This window comes from Rattus norvegicus, chromosome 1, assembly GCF_021556685.1.
Source record: "Rattus norvegicus strain SHRSP/BbbUtx chromosome 1, alternate assembly SHRSP_T2T, whole genome shotgun sequence".
Classification (NCBI taxonomy): Eukaryota; Metazoa; Chordata; class Mammalia; order Rodentia; family Muridae; genus Rattus; species Rattus norvegicus.
In genome coordinates, this window is record NC_141534.1 from 207,458,643 (window position 1) to 207,479,725 (window position 21,083).

Genomic DNA, 21,083 nt, shown 5'->3' on the forward strand with positions numbered 1-21,083 from the left:
GTGACCTGAGACCCCGATCCAGAACCTGGGAGGAGTTCCTATGAGACTGACTTTTGCACCCCACGAGTGACACCACAGCCTGACTCTGAGTCTTTTCATTTGCCCTCTGTTCTTCTCAACTCTGAGATTCTCAACCAAGGTTCATTTGGCTTGCGTTCTGCCTGAGTTATGTTCTAAACACATTCTAAGGAAGAGCCGCGTTTATAGGAACTTGCTGTTCCTTCATCCAATAGATGTTTCTTGGTTTAGGGTGAAAATTGAATCAGGATTCCAAAGCGACTGCACATGGCCAAGTCCTCTTGTGTTGGGCTGACGGTACCATGTGCTTCTGGCAGTGCTGGCTTCACTCCTCATGTTGGCCCAGGTACAGACATTGTGTAGAGTATTTCTCTACAGGGTTCTACTTTCCTACTGCCAGTGTCATTTCAGACACTTCCTTTTCTAGAAAACACTTTGGTCCCAGTACCACATGGCATCAGATGTCTTAGCCCAGGCAAGGATGACAGAGTGGGCAGCTAAGCACAGTGTGTACACAGGTAGATCTGTCCTGGTTAATTTTACGTCAACTTGATTGTCAACTAGAGTCATTTGGGAAGAGGAACTCTCCATGGAGAAAATGCTTCCATAAGATTGTCTAATAGACAAGTCTGTTGATATTTTTCATAATGATTGATGAGGAAACTCCAACCCATTCTGGGCAGTGCCACCCCTGGGAAGGTGGTCCTGGATTGTGTAAGAAAGCAGGATGAATGGGATATGAGAAGCAAGCCAAGAAGTGTTCCTCCAGGGCTTCTGCTTTAGTTCCTGATTCTAGGTTCCTGCACTGGGTTCCTGCCTTACATCCCTCAAGGCTGAACTGTGATATGGGATATAAACTGAAATAAACCTTCTCCTCCTCACGTTGCTTTTGGTCATGCTGATTTATTAACAACAGAAACTGTCTTAACTATTTCTTCTTTTGCCACTACCATGGCCAAAAATCCGACCAAAGCAACTTAAAGAAGAAATGACCATCATGTGGAGGAGCATGGCAGTAGACAGGCAGGCATGGTGTTGGAACAGTGGCTGAGGGCTGACATTGGATCCACAACCAGGAGGCAGACAAAGAGCTAACTGGCAATGGTGTAGGTGTTTGGAACCTCAAAGCCCCACCCAGCGACACACCTCCTCCAACAAGGTTCCACATTCTAACCCTCTCCAAGCAGTTTCACCAACTGAGGACCGAGTATTCAAAAAGATTATTTTATGGGGCCATTCACATTCAAAACACCACAAAAAAAACCCACCCTGACACATGCACAAACAACACACTTACATGTACATAGCACAGATGTGTATACCACACACACACACAGGCATGCAAGTGACTCGCTCACTGATACACAGACATAGAAGCAATGTCCCACACCCCCATGATGCAATATGCACACCAGGCAGCCTTACACACAGGTTTATACACAACTCCCACAAACAACTGTGTCTTCCCCCAATCCCTTTTCAGTGCTCATCTACCACTAATCTGTTCTCCATTTTCCCTACCTTTCTACTTTAAGAATGACAGGAACATGGAATTATAGCGTGTACAACCTCTTAGAGTTGTCCGTCCTCAGTCATCATAAGTTTGGAGGTACATTAAACTTCCCTGTCAATTACTTTTCATTCATTCATTCATTCATTCATTCATTCGTTCATTCATTCGTTCTTGATGTCAACTAGCCTTATGGAAAAAGATAGGTGTGTTGTAGAAAATATTTAACCTCAATCAAGGGTTTCTACCCCACCTTTAATCATTCAGTTGCCAGATTAAAAAAACACAATGTTTATTATTATAATAAGCCTTAGTCAGCACTAGAGCCTACCCTCTATGTTATTATGATCTTTTTCTATTGATATTCCCTAGTTATTGCCCATTAGTTCCATCTGGGCTTCTTTCATAACTCATCTACCCCAAGATGGCTTCCTCCTCTCTCTACCTTCTTCTGCTTTCTCCTCTTGGTTCTCCTTAGACCCCAAGCCTGGGAACCCTAAACCCCACCTATGTCTCTTCTTCCCAGCTATTGGCTGTCAGCATCTTTATTTAACCAATAGTTTTAAATTAAGGAGCAAAGTTACATTGTACACGTGGATTCTCTCATCCCTGGGAGCAACCAGGACAGTATTTAGCATTACAATACATAGAAGAAGACCAACCCTCGAAGTAGATGAGCTCAGCCTTTCCAGCACTTATCTCACAAAGAATGTCTAGTCAGATCACGTGGCTAAAACTGCTGTAAGCATCCAAGCACAGTTAGGGGAGTGAGTGCTTCCCAAGATCATGACTTCTGTTTTGTGACCCTTTGGTATAACCAAGACCATCCGTGTGACCATTAGATTGGAACCTCCCCTTGGAGCCTGATTCTGCTCTTACTTTTTTTCTAGGCTCTTGAAGTGGGAGCTTAGATTACGGTCAGGACATCTCCTCTTTTCTAATGTAAATATCTCAGCTATAAATGTACACTTGCCCAGCTTTAGATGTGTCTTCATCCAATGAATTTTGGTAAGTTGGATTTTTATTTTCATTCCATTCCTTGTATTTTACAGTTTTTCTTGAGGCTTCTTCTTTAACTCATGGTTACTTAGAAGTATATTTTTGGGGTTTTACAATTATATTATGTGGTCTTTCACCTATTACCTCTTATTACCTCTTGATTATCAATTTTAATTTGATTCAATTGTAGTTGAATAATATGTAGACTACATATAAAGAAAATGCACACACACACACACACACACACACGCATGCACATACACACACATGCATGTACACACCACACACTGGGTTTTGTCTCTGTAGTTGGCCTGTCCCCACTGTCTCCCTCTCTCCACTATTCAGACTCATGTTTGCTCTAGCGTCTTATCCAGGAGGGCGTGGTGTGTGTGGGGGGAAGGGATGTAAGCATCCTCCACTATTCCAGGAGCAGAGTTCTCTCTAACCCATGTTTAATGTATTTGTGGCCTGATGCCAATCCTTGTAGATGGTGCCTTGATTCCCACCCTCTCTCCATTTCTCCAGCTCTCCCACAGAAGAACTCTGTGATTTTTGCTCTTATTGATGAAGGAGATACACACACACACACACACACACACACACACACACACATGCAAAGACAGCCTATGTAGACAGGGTCAGCTCAGTCTCTCCATTGCAGCCAGTCCTAAGCCTCACAGTCTAGATCAGTCTAACCACTGACAAGCTAGCTGCTCTGAATTCCTGCCAAGCCTCCTATGTCTTCCCAGGTCCTTTCTCCATTGACCTTCATCTGGAAAGCTGATGGGTTTTTCTTCCAAATTCCTACTACTTGGCTCCAGGAGGCATTTGTCTCCAAAACATGTTCTGCCTACTGGCTTGGCTGGGGTGTGGAGAGCTGCAGTTTGTGTTGGAAACCCCACGCCAACTCTTAGCTGCAAGGCTCTTGACATTTCCCGAGCGGCTGCATGCAAGCGCAGTTCTCTAGAAGGCAGGAAAGTTGCGTTTTTCTCATTATGGGGACATTATCGCTCACATGGAAACATGAAGTTGGCTCAGTCACAAGTGGGCCTAGGGTGAATGCATTTGCCCAGTGAGCATCAGGGCAGCTTGAATTCTCTGGCTGTTTAGATGCCAGCTTCGCGATGCTATTTGTCTTCCAGAAATAACTGGCATCTCAGCTTATCCAAGGACAAAGTCAGCCATGGCAAGCCTGTCAGACTGGGATGCGTTAGATTTTGCTTCCTGATCTGTGAGATCTGTCTTTGTAATGGCAGAGAGAATCTTAATTCTGTGGGAAATCATTAAGTTTTCAAGTAAAATTCCATCTGTTAGTGGATAACCCTTTAGCCAGACATGAGGTCCAGGTATCCAATTGTGTCCGGGTATCCAATTGTGAGATGGACTATTGATGCCTCTACTTGCTATTGGAGAATTCTGTTTCTCCATTCAGTTGTTGTTGTGGTGGTGGAGGCGGAGGTGGAGGTGGTGGTGGTCGTGGAGGTGGTGGAAGTGGTGATGGTGATGGTGGTGGAGGAGGTAGTGATGGTGGTGGTGGTGGTGGTGGTGGTGGAGGTGGAGGTGGTGGAGGTGGTGGTGATGGTGGTGGTTGTGCATAGGCATGAAGTGGATGTATATTTACATTTGTATGTGTGCACAAGTGTGTGTGTGTGTGTGTGTGTGTGTGCGCGCGCGTGTGTGTGTGAAGGTCAGAGGTTGGCACTGAATATCCTTCTCAAACTCTCTTCATACTATTTTTTGAGACAGGGGCTCTCATTGAACCTGGAACTCAGTGGTTCAGCTTGGTGAGCTAACCAATTAGTGACATGGATTCTCCTGTCTCCACCCCCTTGACACTGCTAACACAGGCACACTGCGATATTTAGCTTTTTACCTGGATGCTGGCAATCAAAACTCAAGTCCCCATGCTGTGTGGCAAGTACTTTACCCACTGAGCCCTCTCCTCAGCCTTTTCTCCCCTATTTCTATTCCCTGATGGTTTACTAGAGGCGTGAATATATTTATGATTGTTTTCTGTTTGCTGAATAAATCTTTTATTTAATATAAAGTACTGTTTATACTATCTATATATGTCTAGCCTATCTTTGACCTAAAGTGGGTTTCTTATAGAAAGCTATAAGGAACCCATTCACTTTTATCTATTTTTACCAGTCTCTCTTCTCTGATTCTATAGTGAAACCCATCTGTGTTTAAAGCCATCACTGATAAGCAGGGTCTTCTTTTCCTCTCTTCGATATTTGTTTTCTGTGTGTCTGCTAGCTTTTTCTATTCCTTGTTTTCTGAATGTTCTTTTTCAGAATAGGCTTTTCTCTTTAATTGATGTTTTTATAGTAAAATATTTAAATTCTCTCACTTCTTTATGTTATCCCTTACCTGTTCTCTTTCACTTTTCAATAATCTAACTCGAAGGAGATATCATTTTAACAGCAAACAAAACTCCCTTCCTTACCATTGCCCCAGGCCTTTCAGGACCGAGACCTCAAAATTACATCTTTATCCAGTGTCCTGACAAACATGATTACGATTCTGTTAAATAATCAGGACCTTCACTTACGTCAAAAACAGAATCTTGAATTACAAAGCCAGATTACAATACTCGATTGCTGTTGCCCACGCTTACCTGGCAAAGCTCAGTTTCTCTTATTTGGTTACAGGTCCCTCCCAGCATCCCCTCCTGGCCTCATGTCGACTCCCTAAAGGATTTCCTTCCTCCAGGTCCCGAGTGACAACTGCCTACCCTAGCTCTTGCTTATCTGCAAATATTATCACTGATCCTTTCATTTAAGGGAAAAATTTATTAGACAGAGGATTCTTTAAGCTGATTAGAATTCTGAGTAGCTGCTGGCAACATCCCTGAGGATCCCATGTGGGAGCCACATCTCTCCTGCTACTTCTAAAATCTCCTCTGTCTTTTGAGTGTCGCATTTTAACACCCTTGGGTGCAGAGTCTCTTGGAGTTCATTTCTCTTGAAATTTGTTCAGTTTCTTGCATTTTTACATTCTTCTCTTTTATTAAATTTCGGAGGTTTGAGGGTTTTGTTTTCCTTACATATTCTCTGTAATGGTTTGTATATGCTTGACCCAGGGAGTGGCAAGATTAGGATGTGTGGCCTTGTTGGAGGAAGTGTGTCACTGTGGGGGTGGGCTTTAAGAGGTCTTCTTCCTAGCTGCCTTGAAGGCAGTCTTCTGTTTGCCTTTGGACCAAGATGTAGAACTCTCAGCTCCTCCTGCACCATGGCTACCTGGACGGTACCATGTTCCTGCCTTGATGACAATGGACTGAACCTCTGAACCTGCAAGCCAGCCCCAATTAAATGTTGTCTTTATAAGAGTTGCCTTGGTCATGGTGTCTGTTCACAGCAGTAAAACCCTAACTAAGACATTTTCTTTATCTCCCTCTCTCCTCTCCCTAGGTCTCTCACAATGTGTACACAGATTGTTAGATGGAGTATTGGGGTCCCCTTGGCTCCATTCCCTCTTCTCTAACCTTTTTTTTTTGTTTCTGTTCTTCAGACTCAGTACTCTGTTGTCCTGCTCCTGTTCAGATCTGTCTTTGATTCTCCCTAGTGGGTTTTCATTCCTCACTGGTTGTTTGCCGCTTTGATTTTTTTTAAGTTTATTTTCTTTTTATGGACAGTTCCTGTGTTGTGCAGCTTCCCCCCACTTTGGAAATCAACTTGATGGAGGAAAGATGTATACTGGCTCACTTGGTCACTATGTTCTAACATTTCTGAGCCTGGGTGAGATCTCATCATGGTGAGAAGGACAGGACAGAGCAAAGGTGATCCCCCTCATGTCAGCCAGGAAGCAGAGAGACAGTGAGAACCAGAAGAGGGACATGGACCAAAATATCCCTGAGAGCCTGCTCCCCATACCTATTGCCCTTGAATGAGCCTTCTTCCCAAAGATTTCACAACTTCCCAATAGCCCATTAAAGTTGTGAGTCCATTAGTGGTTTCTACTTTGTGTAGCTTTTGAGGTAGTCTCATGTAGCCTGCCTGGCCTTGAACTCCCTGTGTCTCCAGGATGACATTGAACTCCTCTTTCTCCTGCTGAGATTACAGGTATGGACCACCACACCCAGTTTTATGTGGGAAGGTACCCAGGGCTTCCTGCATGCTAGGTAAACACTGTGAACTAAGGTGCATCTCCAGCCCTGTGATTCTGTTATCAGGTTAATCCACTGATAACGGTGGGAACCCTCAGGATCCAATCACCTTGCAAAGCCCCTACCTTTGAACAGTGCTAAATCGATTGGGGAGCAAATTCTTAGCATACAGCTCCCAGAAGGCATTTAAAATCCAGATCACAACCGTTCTTGAGGTCTTCCTCTGTGTTCTTGGCTTTCTCTGTGTTTCCCTTTGGTCCTATGAGCATCTTCAAGCCTTGTTTTCAAGGCCTTTGCCAGGTTTACCTGCCATCCGTCTTTTTCAGGAACAGCAGCTGCTGGCATTTTTCTTCAGTCACACTACACGGCACGCTTGTTTGGATTTTTATGTTGGACATGACGTTTAAATAGCACCTCTGGCTATGAGAATCTCTCTTCTACCCTGGGTTTTGCAAGGGTTTTTTTGTTTTGTTTCTAATTGCTGTAGGCTGCGCCTGCCAAGGACCAGCCTGATATGTCAACCTAATGCCTCCTGGGTCTTTCTTTTATCTTCCCTTCAGCATGTTCCTCTCTTTCTAATTCTTCTCATGTATGGGCCGAGTGCTGAGATGCCACCAACCGTACACCAGGGTGCTTCAGAGCAGCTTCCTCAGGCTGGACTGGGGGCCAAGGAAAAGTAGTCAGCTTCAAGATGTGCTGATTCAGTGGTAACAAATGAGGAAGAGGAAATGGGCTCCAAACAATGGTTTCCAAGGCCTTGGTGGCCTGAGTATCCTCCCCAGACTCCCCATAGAGATATGCTCAGGTAGAGACTGTTGCTTACAAGCTGAGAGCCAGGGGACAGGCAAACCGGTCTCTGTTGGCCCGAACGGTGTTCCACTGTGTACTGGTTTGAGGCTCCTGAGCTCATGCAGGTATAGGGTGTGTCATCTGTACTTCCTGTTGAGAGCTTTTGCAGCCACTTCTAGGAATTTGGCATTTGTCACTGGGCTCAGACAAGGAAGCAGGCTCAATAAGAATATTAGAAACAGTGACCGTGGGGCTTTGTTTACTGCTTCGCTTAATTACTACCTGTGTAATCCCCTGGCTTACAACTTAATTATTACCTTTGCGATCCTTTCCCTCACTATTCTGCTTAATTACTATCTCCTGTGATCTCCTTGTTTACTACTGTGCTTGATTACTTTGTCTTTGATCTAAGAACTGACCGTGTATTTTGGATGCACCTAGAATGATACAAAAGCAGACTGGGAAAAATAAAGCTGCTTCAGCCTCAGCTCAGTACGGGCTGGAGTCATGTTATGGTTTTGTCTAATTGTTTTTGTTTTTTTTTTTTTTTCTTCTCAATCCTCACTCCCTGCCTTGAAACCCTGTTGACTGACAGAGCTGGCTTGGTTACCTTCCTAATTGCTGCCCAGTTCGAGTGATGTTTTTGTTCGCTGTGTGAGATGTGTCTCTGCCCTTCCTTGTCTCCATAAGGTACCTTCTGACTGGTTGAAATAAAAAGTCTATGGCCCATAGCAAAAGGCAGGTCAGTAAGGTGGGACTTCTGGACAGAGAGGAAATCTGGGAAAGAGAGAGGTATAGGGATTTGTCACCCACACTCAGAGGAAGTCAGACATATGAAGCTGAGAGATGACTAGCCACGTGGTAGACACAGACTGGTATAAACAGTTAGAAGCTTGTTGGGGAGCAAGCTTAAGTCTAGGTCAAAGGTATCATAAATAGATATGAACCTCCGTGTCATTATTTGAGAGCAAGGGTGACATTGAGCAGCCCAAATGGTTACACTGCCCTTCAAGTACTGGAGCCTCTCTGGCCCCAGATCCTCCACTGTGGATGGAAAGATCATCTGAGTAGTGAGCAAGAAAGGGAAACCACCTTAGGCTCTCACAGCAGAGCAAGGAGGCCCAGGGGCTGGTCCCCAAACCACATGTGTGTACCTTTGTGTCTGTGCCTGATTTTCATCGCATCTCAAGCCTGGGTTGTGGTGCAAAATAAATGTTTGCCAAGTTAATGACAGGAGGAGGGAGCAGAAGCAGAGAAACCACGGATGGTCCTGGAATAGCTACACACCGGCAGCTGGACTCCAGTCAGATTCAATGTGACAATAAAAGGCCAACCCCATGCACTCTGAGCGAGGAGACTGCCACAGCTGTGGTGGGCATGGTAATCACCCAGGGCCTTTGCCAGTACACAGATACCTGTTCTTCCAGCCCAGGGAGTGGGCTCTGGCATGCTTCTGAGACATCCTCCTCCTCAGGCCTGGCTGACTTCCACTGCTGCTGTCACACAGACACAGTTGTTCAGAGAATAACTATAGGCTAAGAACATGTCTCTCATCGCTAAGCGCCACCTTTTCTCATGTTGGAAAATTACACGTAGGGGAAAATTGACCAAAGTTAAGACTGTGAGTGAACACAGGATCCCAAAGGACTCCTGGAAATGGGCAGTCTCCACAGCTACCAACACAAACACGCTGAGGACAAGGGGACAGAAGTCGCAGAAACTGGGCGAGTCCTTCTGAAGTACCCATCAGCAGGGACTGGCATCGGGGGCAGGCAGAAAGCGTTCTTCATCACTGCATGACATTATAATCAACCAGAGTGAGTCTCATATTAGAGAACAGTGTGCTTTAGCTAATTCTTTTCCAAGGAAATTGATGTGAATTCAGACAGGAATACAAAAATACTTTCATGACACTTTGCATCTAACCTTGCAGTGGGGAGGACCAGAGATCTGGTTATACGTGGGAGTCCTGCAGCCACAAGCTGGCAAGGGCACACCTTTCCACAAATCCTCACAGATAGAGAAAACACCTGTATGGACAGGAAGCCTAGGACTAACTGAGCTCCCTGAGAACAAGATCAATCCCTTCCTAGGACAGTTCCCCTGGGACACAGTCACTACTATCATATCACTTAGCTTAACACTCCTATTACCTCAATACTATGACCTTACCACCAGCACAGGACCTCTGGGGACACACTCATGTCCAAGCTACAGGGATTCTGTTTCCAAGGGAGTAATTACAACTGCACAAGGCTGAGGAAAGTCCCCAGAGCTCAGCTGGGCATCTGCTATGTAGACTCTTAGATCCAGGATCAGGTATCCAGCATAAGTGAGACCTTCTGAGGAGGAGGCTAGTAGACTAGATACTAGAGTCAGCTTGGGAGAGTCTAACTCCCAATGCGAGAACCTCATTTGCTCTCTTTCATGTCCTGTGCCCTAGCCTGGACTAGGCAACTGGTCCTAATCAAGACCTTGTAGGCTGAAGAGGTCTGTCAGAGCCCTGAGCATGCAACAAGCCAGATGCACCCAGAGTAGGCCCTTCCAGCCTGACTGGGGTAGACCCAGCCAAAGCAACATCAGAGATGGCAGATAATTGAGGTCTGTAGGTTTCCAGAGCTTTGGTGAGCACACAGATGGTTAGCCTTCACTGCTGAGGCACTGCCTTGAGGGACAGTACCACCAGAGATGATGATAAGAGGCCTTCTAGGCACTAAACTAAAAAAGAGAGCCATGACCAATGTAGAGTGCCTACATCAAGACTCTGAAAAGGACCAGAATAGGCTCCAGCCACTGCGGAAACCCTGTCTTTCTCCTATAGCTCACACGTCACTGGGATGCACATCTGGTTCCACTGTTGCTCTCACTTGTAGGCACCATTAAGGCATGGCCAGTGGGACACCTGTGTCCTGGAGTGAAAGATGAAGGGTTGCCTTATGGGGGTACCCTTTAACCTGACACCCCTAAAGTCACGAGCAGACTCACTGACAAGTGCATATTCCACCTGTCATATGGCACGAAGGGGTAGTCAGTGGGGATGGGCAACCTAGAGTTTTCTGGTTCCCCAACTCCTAGCTGAGTTGAGGCAGCCCATGGCTGCCCAGAGACACCACACATGGGCAAGAGGCAGACTTCTCAGGCTACTGAGATTTGTCACCTCTACTGCCAAACTTCAGCTGCTTTCCAGTCCTTCCGCTGGCCACCAGGGTATGGATTTTAGTGCTAGAGCTGTGTTGAGCCATCTGTCCATGACTGCTCTTTGAAAGGTGTTAGAATTAAACTCTGGTGCAGCAAGTGGCTGTGTGGGGAACGGCCTTGTCAGATGGTAGCAGTGGGTGGAAAGGGTTTCGATAGGTGGGAACTGGGAACCAGGTTTGGAGTTCATGGTCAGCATCAAGACAGTGTCTCTCCTTTTCTTAACCCCATGCGAAGAGATTGGACTTGAAGTTTCCATTGAGAAGTGGTGTGTCTCTGTGTGCTGTTGACGTGTGAACTGTGTCCGAGGCGTGATCACACCCGGCACTGTGGGCACAGAGTCTGCTCCTGCCACATACTCAGAAGCTGGGTTTAGGAGCCTTTTCCAGACAATACCCTGTTGCAGTTTAACCAGAGTCTGTGTTAGCGTGCTACTGTCACTGGGGGACAGTGTCTGGGAGATAGAAGTACCAGGCACCCAGCGGACATGGACTGTATAGATCCAAGCCAATCTAAGATTCTGAACAGTACTGTCACGCAAAGCCACTCAGCTGGGGCAGAAATAGCCTCTCTGCCGCCAGGGCCCTCTCAGAAAGTGACATGGGCCTCAAAGGGAAGTGTTTGGTGACCCATCAGGACTGGAAGTGGGCCAGGCAAGGCCAATGTCCTTCCCATGCTTACTCTATGACTCAGCCTATGGAGCAGTTGGTATGGGGGGAGGGGTCTCTTCAGTTCTTTGGCTTCCAGGGGCTGCTGAGGGGTGGGTGACGTGGGCTGGCTGCTCTCTACCTAACGGCCCGGGAGCCTTGGCTAAGGGCCATCCCTCCTCGATCTCTAATCTGTCTTCTTCCTGGCTTCCTGGTTTTGCTCCTATCCCAGGACATGACTTAGGTCCTCCCTCCACACCAATCCCCCACAGGGATGGGCCTCTGAGAGGCAGAAAGGATGGGGGGGCACGGGCTTGTGCCTGTGGTGGTTGGTTATTCCAGTGTACCATGAAGGATATGGTCAGTGAGAGGAAGGGGTTCTTTAGGGAGAGCAGAGGTGCCCAACACCCAGCGTCTAAACTGGGAAAGCATAGCTTTGTATAAGATCCCGGAGGGCTTGGGACTCCATGCAAACTGACCCTGGGCGGAGTGGGTTGGAACAGTCATCTTACAGGCAAAGCCCCGGAGGCCCTGGCATAGAGCTTGGGAGGGGAGCTGACCCACTCGCTGCACTCAGCTGTCAAGTGTGGGGTGGATGCCTGATGAGCCGGCAGGAAACAAAGAGGCAAGTCGTAATTAGGTCAAAGAGCTGTTCATAATCACGGGCTGACGGTAGCAAAGTTTCCCAAAATAAGAGCTGTAGGAAGATGGGCAGCTGGACGCTTGTCATCTGAAGGGGAAAGCCAGCATGAATTTAGTGGTCTTGGATGAAGAAAGGCTTTGACACAGAAGAAAGCCCTGTGTGTTGTATCTTTCTGTCAGCCCTCTCTAGACTCAGAAGTGGCTTCCACACAGAGTTATTTCCAGAGTGTGTCAGGGTTGAACAGCCTCGGCTGCCTGGGAGCACTTAAGGTGCCAGGTTGCACATACAACCTTCTGCTTTTTATCAATGCAAGGACCCACTAGTGTGAAGGAGACACCACAAGCTCAAACCTGCCTGGGGTGACTGGGATCCTTAGGGCTTTTTCTACCTTCCAGCATAGCTTGGAGGAAAGGCAAGCCTGGTCCCTAGCCCTGGAGAAAGGGTAATGGAGGGACTCACCCTGCTCCAAAATCACCTGTGATAGAAGCAGCCCCACACAGAGCAGCAGAATTGGCTCAATCCAGGATGTGTACCCTAAGATTCAGGCAAAAAAAAACAAATTTAAAGTTTCCCCTTTGCCCAAAAGTCAGACTTTGGGCAGGTCCATATATAGCCTAAGCCTCACAAGACAGCATGATACCACCTGCACCTGCATCCCTACCACACTGCTGCACACGCACACCTGCTGTACTCCTTGCTGCATCTGTGCGCTTAACATACTGCTATGCTTTCACATCTGCCACACTGCTGCACCTGCACTCTTGTCATACTGCTACACCTGTGCACTATCATCCAGCTGCACCTGAGCACCTGTCATACCACCACATCTGTGCACCTGTCACACCACTGCATCTGTGCACCTGACATACTGCTGCACCTATGCACTACCATCCAGCTGCACCTGAGCACCTGCCATACCACCACATCTGTGCACCTGTCACACCACTGCATCTGTGCACCTGACATACTGCTGCACCTGTGCACTGCCATCCAGCTGCACCTGAGCACATGTCATATACATTTTCACACATGTTCCTGTCACAGTTTTGCATAGATGTATGTGACCTACATTTGCACACATGTACCTGACCTACTTCTGCACATGTGCACCTGTCAGATACTGTTGTACTCTGTCCCTGTTGTACCTGCTACATCTGCCTATATCTGTCATAGTTGCTGTATCTGCGATAGCTGCTGCCTGGGCTGTGGAAAGGGGGCTCCACTATGTGCTATAAAGGTCCCTCCCTTACCCTCATTGTGGTCTGGGGTGTTTCCTGACCTTCAGGGCACATGGCTGATTGCCCACACCCAGACTGAGGTTCTTCTCAGACAGCAGTTCTGGAGGGCACGGCCTGGGAGCCTGGCAGCTGTGTGTATTCCAAGGCTCTTGGTCTGGGTGGCTGCAGACTCTCACAGAACATAAGAAGACAAAGGAAACTGAGCTCTGAAGATATCCAAACTCATGGCATACTCACTTCCATCAGGCACGGGCTTGGGTATCCTGCGAGGACACACATAGGTGTAGGGGCCGCACAGCCTGGCTCTACCAGGGCCCCTGCAAGCAGGCTAGAAGCCACACTATGAACGTGCTTCGAAAGGTATTAAGCAGTGTTCAAGAGTAAGCTTGGCTGTAATTACTGGGAACAGAGAGACCTGGGGAGGAAAGATCTTGCTCTAGAGACTCAGCCAGGGAGGAGATCTGCAAACATCCATCTGTCTCAGATTTATCCTGGGAAATGGTCCAGGAGAGGGAGCCATCTATGCTGCCGCCGCCACAGGGGCTCTAGCCCCAAAGTCCGGAAGCTCATGTTCTCTAGGCAGGGTGGGACTGGCTTTTTCTCCATAAAAGCTGGAACGGAATAAAGCTACCCAACATCCCCACCCTCACTCAGAGACCCACCAGCCCTTCAGTAGCCCAAATATTCCCACAAAGGCGTGATCCTCTATGCATGAATGGCCGAGAAACATACAGACCCAATACAGGAAGCAGAAAGCTTTCAAAATTACTCAAAGATGGGAGAAAATGGTATATTCAGGAGTTGAGGACAGAACAGACTCGTAAAGAGCCAAACCCAGCGACTGCCTTGGAAAGGGGCAAAGGAGCAACGAAAGGAAAGAAGCCTTTGAGGACTGAGGAAATCTCTCTAACACAAAAATAGAAAGTCAGAGGTAGGTAGGAAGCAAGACCAGAGAGAGAGGGAAACCAGTGGGTGCTCCTGGACATTTCAAAACAAGATGGTCAGGGAGCTTCAGGAAGGAAAGAGACAACAGGAAGCTGGGGGCCACTGTGTAACAACAGGCCTCCAGCTCGTCTGCAAGCCAGTTACCTACACAGCCTCTGAAGTGAGACAAAGGGGGACCCGGGCCCTGGACATGAACTTCACACCTCTTAGGACAAGAGGATTCTGGGAAAAAGAAGGGATTAGCACTTAGAGTCACCCTCGGGGCTGGGATGAGGAGCCGAGCCCTTGGGATAGGAAGGGCACAACATGCCTGCCCACCGGTTCCGAGTCTTGCTGAGCTCATGCTAAGACACACGAAATACCGACTACCAACAGGGATTCCCCCTAAACTCTGTCAAGGCTGCCCCTCACTCAGGAGGATTGTGATCATTAATCTTGCAAATTAGACTTAGAATCACCGTTAGGTGTGTATCTGACAGCATTTCTAGAAACATTTGACCGAGATAAGAAGATGCTGACTAATACAAGGGTGGACTCCCCTAGGCATCCACAGTACAGGTAAAGGCCAACTCACCTTGGGTCTTGCAGCCGATATAGGTGCCAAGATAGATGGACACCCAGGAACTCAGAGAACAAGAAACAACTTCATATGAGTTTGATGTGAATTAAAGTAAAATTCATACAATGTGGAATTAGCCAGTGTAAGTACGCGAATTAGCATTTAATACATTCATAATGTGTTACTGTCTTACTCCAAAATACTGTCACCCAGAAAGAAACCCCCATGCATGGGCAGCCACTCCCATCCCCCAAGACCCCTGCCAAGGCCCTGGCCACCACCAAGTCATTTCCTGTCTCTGGTTTCATCATCCTGGGCCCCTTGTATCAGTGGGCCCCTACTGCTGTGTACTGTGTCTGGCTTCGTAGGGCAAATGGAAGTCTCAGATGGCCGAGTTACTGAATAATGGGAAGGGGGTTTGCATACCTCCCACCTTCCACATGGCAACTCCCTAGATGCTAGGCTGTCCCTGAAATACAGTGAAGACTACAGGAGCTGTTCTAATGTGAACCCCATCCTCACCACATCAGACTTTGTTTCATGGGAACATGCTTCCTGAAGAACATGACTGGCGTGGGTATTGTCATGGATGCTGGCTGTGGGGACTGAGTGCGAGGGGTATGCTGGTCAGAAGGTGGGTGTCAATGGGCAGCTTGTCAGATGGTTTTCTTGTCTGTGTCTCTGTGCACACACACACACACACACACACACACACACACACACACACTCACACACAGACTTTGAAATCAAACAAACTAAACTTGCCAAGGGAGAGCAATGAGCTAAAGATCCTCTTCTGATTCTTAGAGGGCAGGTCCCCAAGTGTCCTTGGTCCCCCACTGTCCTTGGACATGAGGCCTTGGCATGCTATGGTAGAAGGGAAAGACATTGACCCTTCCCCTCACACTGAGACCCCTCTGTAGTTTCGGACAAGCCAGGGAGCAGACATTTCTTATTCAATCACTCATCAGCAAATGCCTGGCCCCAACCATGCCCGAGATCCCTGCTCCTGCCTCAGGGAAGCTGCCATCTGGACACCTAGAGACGCCTGGGAAATAGAGGGGACAGGTACAGAAAAGCACCACCCTCTCTGGGAACCAGTTCAGGTTGGGGACAGGACTTTTACCCTGGATGTTTAGTCCAGGAGCAGTCAGCCCCACCCCACACCTAAGTCTGACCCTCAGGGCACTTGATTGTTTCAATAGGTTTTGGGGTATGGCTTACATTCCAGAAAGTCATCCTCTTGTAGCCTACAATTCAATGGCTTTAGTGTCACCTTTACCTCAGAAATGCTCCCCTTCATCACACACAGTCAACCTATGGCCTTCTGGCCACCCCTGCCAGCTAGCACTGGTCAGCTCTGTCTGTGGGGCTTCCTATGATTGTGATTTCTTAGTTGTGAATCCACACATGCATGGCCCTTGGCCACTCACTCACATCTTCAAAGCTCACCACTGATTTAAGTCAGGAGCTGGTCTTCCAGATGCAGGAACCACCCGCTCCGCGGGTCCATGACATGTTCTTTTGTCCTTGTGAACAGCACTGTGTGGAACCCCTGAGTGCCTGTGATTAAAAAAAAATGCCGGGTTGGGGATTTGGCTCAGTGGTAGAGCGCTTGCCTAGCGAGCACAAGACCCTGGGTTCGGTCCCCAGCTCCGAAAAAAAAAAAGAAAGAAAGAAAGAAAGAAAGAAAGAAAGAAAGAAAGAAAGAAAGAAAGAAAATGCCCCCTTTCCTAGAAATGGACACCAGCGATGGGTAATAAGCTTACACTTTACTTTTTAAGAAACCTCCACATTAGGCTTTTGGGGTACTTCAGCTGTCAAGCACACATGCACACACAAACACACACAGAAAGAGAGACATGGGGGGAAGGGAGGATGGGGGGAGGAAATTCAAAGTGTAAAAAAGAAAACTAAACAAACTCAAATTCCTTTCCTGAACTGGCTGCCCTGAGCTAAGAGGGAGAGGGACTCAGTTTTCCCTGAACTCTCAACACTTTCTGGTGTTACCTTCTAGTGCTACGAAGCTCACTTCTGGTCCTGAGGAGCCAAGGATAGATAGGGTATCTGCTCGACCTTCCGACCCCATGGCTGCCACAGTCCGCAGTGGCTTTACCATCTCCTTTCCTGAGGGGCCTGATCATTCTCTACCCACCCACCGTGTCCCCCCACGCTGCCTCTCCCCATCCTTGCACCACTGAGGGCTCTGTGTGTGCTCTGTATCCAATCCTTTGTCAGAGACGTGACTGCGAGCCCTGCTGCCAGAGTGGAACTTCTCGGGGCTTCTTAAGTGTTATCTCTAGAAGTCCAATTTTGGCTTTTTTTGTCTCGTCACATGTTTAGTGAATTTGCTAAATCCGAGATTCTCAACCTTCCTAATACAGTTCCTCATGTTGTGGTGACCCCCAGCAATAAACTCGTCTTTTTTGCTACTCCATACCTGTAATTTTGCTACACTGTGAAGTGTAGTAGAAATATCTGTGTTTTCCAAGGGTCTCAGGTGACCTCTGTGAAAGGGTCTTTTGACTCCCAAGGGGATTTCGAGCCACAGGTTGAGAAACGTTGCTAAATCATCTCCTGCCATGTGGCCATACAGTGCAGCTCCTATTTCCTGGGCTGTGCCTAGTCTTTGATCCATTCTGATGAATTCATCTTTTGCACAAGCTCTCATTCCACATACATTGTAGAGGGCATGAGTGCTCATAGATAGGCACCGGAAAAACCAGAAATGATAATCACACAGGGTTGTGTCCTCAATGGAGAAAACATATACCTGTTTCTCACATAGAAGGCTGGGAGTGGATGTTGTTAATAACCTGGGGACCATTGCTGTCTGAGAGGCAGACCTTACCCAAATCTCCCAGAATGTTTAACCCAGACTCCCCCTTCCTAGACAGTTATCTTTCTCGGTCAGTAGAAACCATCCCTAGGGGATATACTGGCTTGTTTTGTGTGTCAACTTGACACAAGCTAGAATCAGAGAGGAAGGATCCTCAGTTGAGGAAATGCTTCCACGAGATCCAACAGTAAGGCATTTTCTATTATTGATCAATGGGGAAGGGCCCAGCTCTTGGTGGGTGGTGCCATCCTTTATAGTCCAGGGTTCTTTAAGAAAACAAGCTGAACAAGCCATGGGAAGCAAGCCGGTAAATGGCACCCTCTATGGCCTCTGCATCAGTTCCTCCCTCCAGGATCCTGCCCTGTTTGAGTTCCTGTCCTGACTTCCTTCAGTAATGAACAGCAGTATGGAAATGTAAGCCAAATGAACCCTTTTCTCCCCAACTTGCTTTTTGGTCATGTTTTGTTGAGCAACAGAACAAGACCTAACAAGACAGGGGAGGTAGCATATGTATTTTATAGCCTACCGAGGAGCTCCGCGCTATCTCAGTTGTTAAGTCCAAAAACACTGCTCGGAGCCCATCACTCACATATGCAATTGTTTTATTTCACAAAAGCAAGAAGCCTGCATGCAGGGGTCAGCCACTTACAAAACTGGTGATCCCAGACAAAGGCATGCAGACCTCTTTATAGGGAACCAGGGGAATTTTCGCTAGGGTTAGGTAATCTAGAACTTCATTGGTGGATGCTGGAGACGTTACATGGGTCACTTCTGATTGGCTTGTGTCCAGGTGATCAGTGGGCTGTATTCCTGTTTTAGGAACTTTAACCACAGGATGAGATACCCAGACCATATGAGGCTGCCCAGCATGGATGGCCCATCTTCAGATAAGATATTTCCCATCCTTGAGGGTATCTCCAGACTGTCCTTTGGATGGGGGATTTTATGGCCTTGTTCTTGGAATTGATGGTCTATTCCTGGAGCTGGTGACTTATGGCCTAGTTCCTGGGACTGATGACTTGGAGGAGGGGGCGATGTTAATAGTCAGTTCTTGGAACAGATGACTTTCTTTTTGAAGTCAAATCTGGTCCTAAAATGGAGAAAATGTCATCTCCTCACAGTCAGAGACTATACCAGATCCTGGACCCTTAAGCTATAGAGCCCATCTTCACGGTAGAGGTCACATGTATTCTGCAAAAGAGTTTTGATGAAATCATGCCTTGAGATTTATTGCGCACATGAGATTGGGATATTGTTACCAGTAAACTTTTTTTCCCACAAAATTGTACTCACTTAAATATGTCTAAAATAAACTGGCCTGGTGTCAGACTCCAGAATTTTGATCCAGCCTGGCTACATCATGATGAACTAAGTTTCCTTTGTACCTCACGTGTTTCTCTGCAAGCAGGAGCCCACACAATATATGACCTGCAGCCAGCACCATGTCCTGGAAACCCATCTTTTCCTTATAGAATCCCATGAGAACCAACTGGTCTCCCTCAAGGGTCTGCTGTAAACTGTAGAACTGGCCTATTGATTCATATCCTGGACTTTACCCAAACAGCTAACAGTTCAAGTATTAAAACAGGGAGACTGCTTGCTCTGATTGACTTGTCAAGCTCCCCGTGTCTCCACCTCACCAGGCTTGCTTTTCTAGAACCTCTCCTTTCTGTAGGCACGACAGCAGATCTTTTTATTAATCCAGTACCCTTCTCTGGCCTAGTTCACAGCCTGGAGCTGGGATTTAGCCCTACACAGTTTAAGTGGCCACCAGAAACAGCTAGACCCTTACTAGGGTCTTGCCTGGTCTGGTGCAATGTTCTGGATCCAAAAGCTCTAGGTCCCCCTGGTAAGATCAGTGTGGCCAGCCTGTGAATAGCTATGTGTGCTGCTCATTCCACAGACGAGCAAACTCTGTGCACAGCAAGAAACCCCTCCCTTTCTCCTCCAGCAGCCCCTAGACAGAACGTGGAAACCCTTTGAGTCCCTCCATTTTGCTTCCCCTTCTAAACCAGATGAAACTGGCTGGAAGGTATACTTAGAAGACAGATCGAGCATCCTTGCCTCGAGCCACCAGCCTGGACAGGGGTTTGTCCCAGGCAGCATGATTTTCCCTGTCTTAAACTATGTGAAGTGAAATGGGCCCATAACTCCAATGTCAGGGACACAAAGAAACAAGACAAGTCTTACAGGCTGACCATCGGTGTGGCTATAGCTGCACCAGATACTGCACAAGGCAGCCAACCAAGGAAGAAGCCAAAGAAAGTGTGTATTAGTTCATGAGTATTTGAACTCTGTGCAGCCAGGACCAGCAGTTGTGCCTAGCCCGACACACACATCCAGATAGATTATCTAGAAAGCTTATTTTCCCTATAACACACACACACACACACACACACACACACACACACAGAGAGAGAGAGAGAGAGAGAGAGAGAGAGAGAGAGAGAGAGAGAGAGAGAGAGAGAGTTTTCACCGTTTTCCCCGTAGCTCTGTGATCTTGGACCTGACCATTCCAGATTGCTCCCTGTGAGGTGGGTACTCACTGCTTCGCTTCCTTCCAGAGAAGAATAACATAATCAACACAGTTGACCTGAGCTTCCTTGGACTTTCAGAATCAACATGTCTGTAAGTATTAATTCTACTCGAATGGCCACCGACATGGTGTTTCTACTGACATCTTCCCTGAGGGGCCTTGAAAACTCACTGTACGCCAGTCGCAGAAGCGCTCTGGAAGCCAGCACAATGCGGCTGCATTTTCCTTTCCTTTTTTTTTTTTTTTTATATATATATATCTGCTTTGTGGATTTATCTAGATCTGCATTTTGCATTCTGTTTTCAAAATACCTTCAAGGGAAGTTTTTAAAAGATCATTTTTGCCTTGGGGCAAAAACAAGGAAGACCGCTGTGAAAAACATGCCCTCAGAATAGATGTACTGAGGCTTGCTCAGAATCTCCCATGGTTAATGGATTTTAACGGCCTGAATGTAAGAATCATTTCTGACAATTACGTCTAAACCACTTATACATGGAAGGCGGCAGTGAAAAGCTGGCATCGTTACCGAAGCTCACCAGGTCTGAGCAAGGTAGTGGCTTCGTGGTCTCTGAATGTGGGCAGGGGACTGAGGACACAGCTGGAGAACAGGAGGCACCAATGTAAGGTCATCATGGCCCAGGGCCCCTGTGTCTGACCCCTAACAGCAGAACGAGGAACCTTTCTGCAAGTGTCATGGACTGTCATAACAGCCAGCCACTGCTGCCGGTCACCCAGTCTCCACCCTCACTGTGGAGATGTTTCCAGGCTGTCCCAGAGAACACACCCTGAGACCCAGGCCCAGGAGGACAGAGCTTCTTTCTGCTGAAGATGAAGGCAGGTATTGCTGGCAGCTGGTAGAAGCTGGAATTTCCCTGGTCCCTTGTGTTTGGTTGAGCGTGGGGTTGCAGGGACTTAGTGCTTCTTTTCTACTGGAACAGTAAGGAACTGCCTCATAGTGAGAGTTTTGGTTTCTTGAAAAAAAAACCCAGTTAAATGCATGTTTTTCTTCAAACCCCAGTTTTGGGATATGGGGCTGCTACTTCGGTTTGTCCGTGGC

General features: G+C 47.3%; 1 long non-coding RNA gene across 1 annotated transcript in view; it reads right to left on the reverse strand.

The window, feature by feature from the left end:
• LOC148007843 (uncharacterized) overlaps nt 1-21,083 on the reverse strand; it is a 65,726-nt gene that overhangs the window by 24,756 nt on the left and 19,887 nt on the right. Inside the window, exon 2 of the long non-coding RNA XR_015647626.1 lies at nt 16,104-16,214. This is a non-coding gene — a long non-coding RNA (uncharacterized LOC148007843). The remainder of the gene's footprint in view (nt 1-16,103; nt 16,215-21,083) is intronic.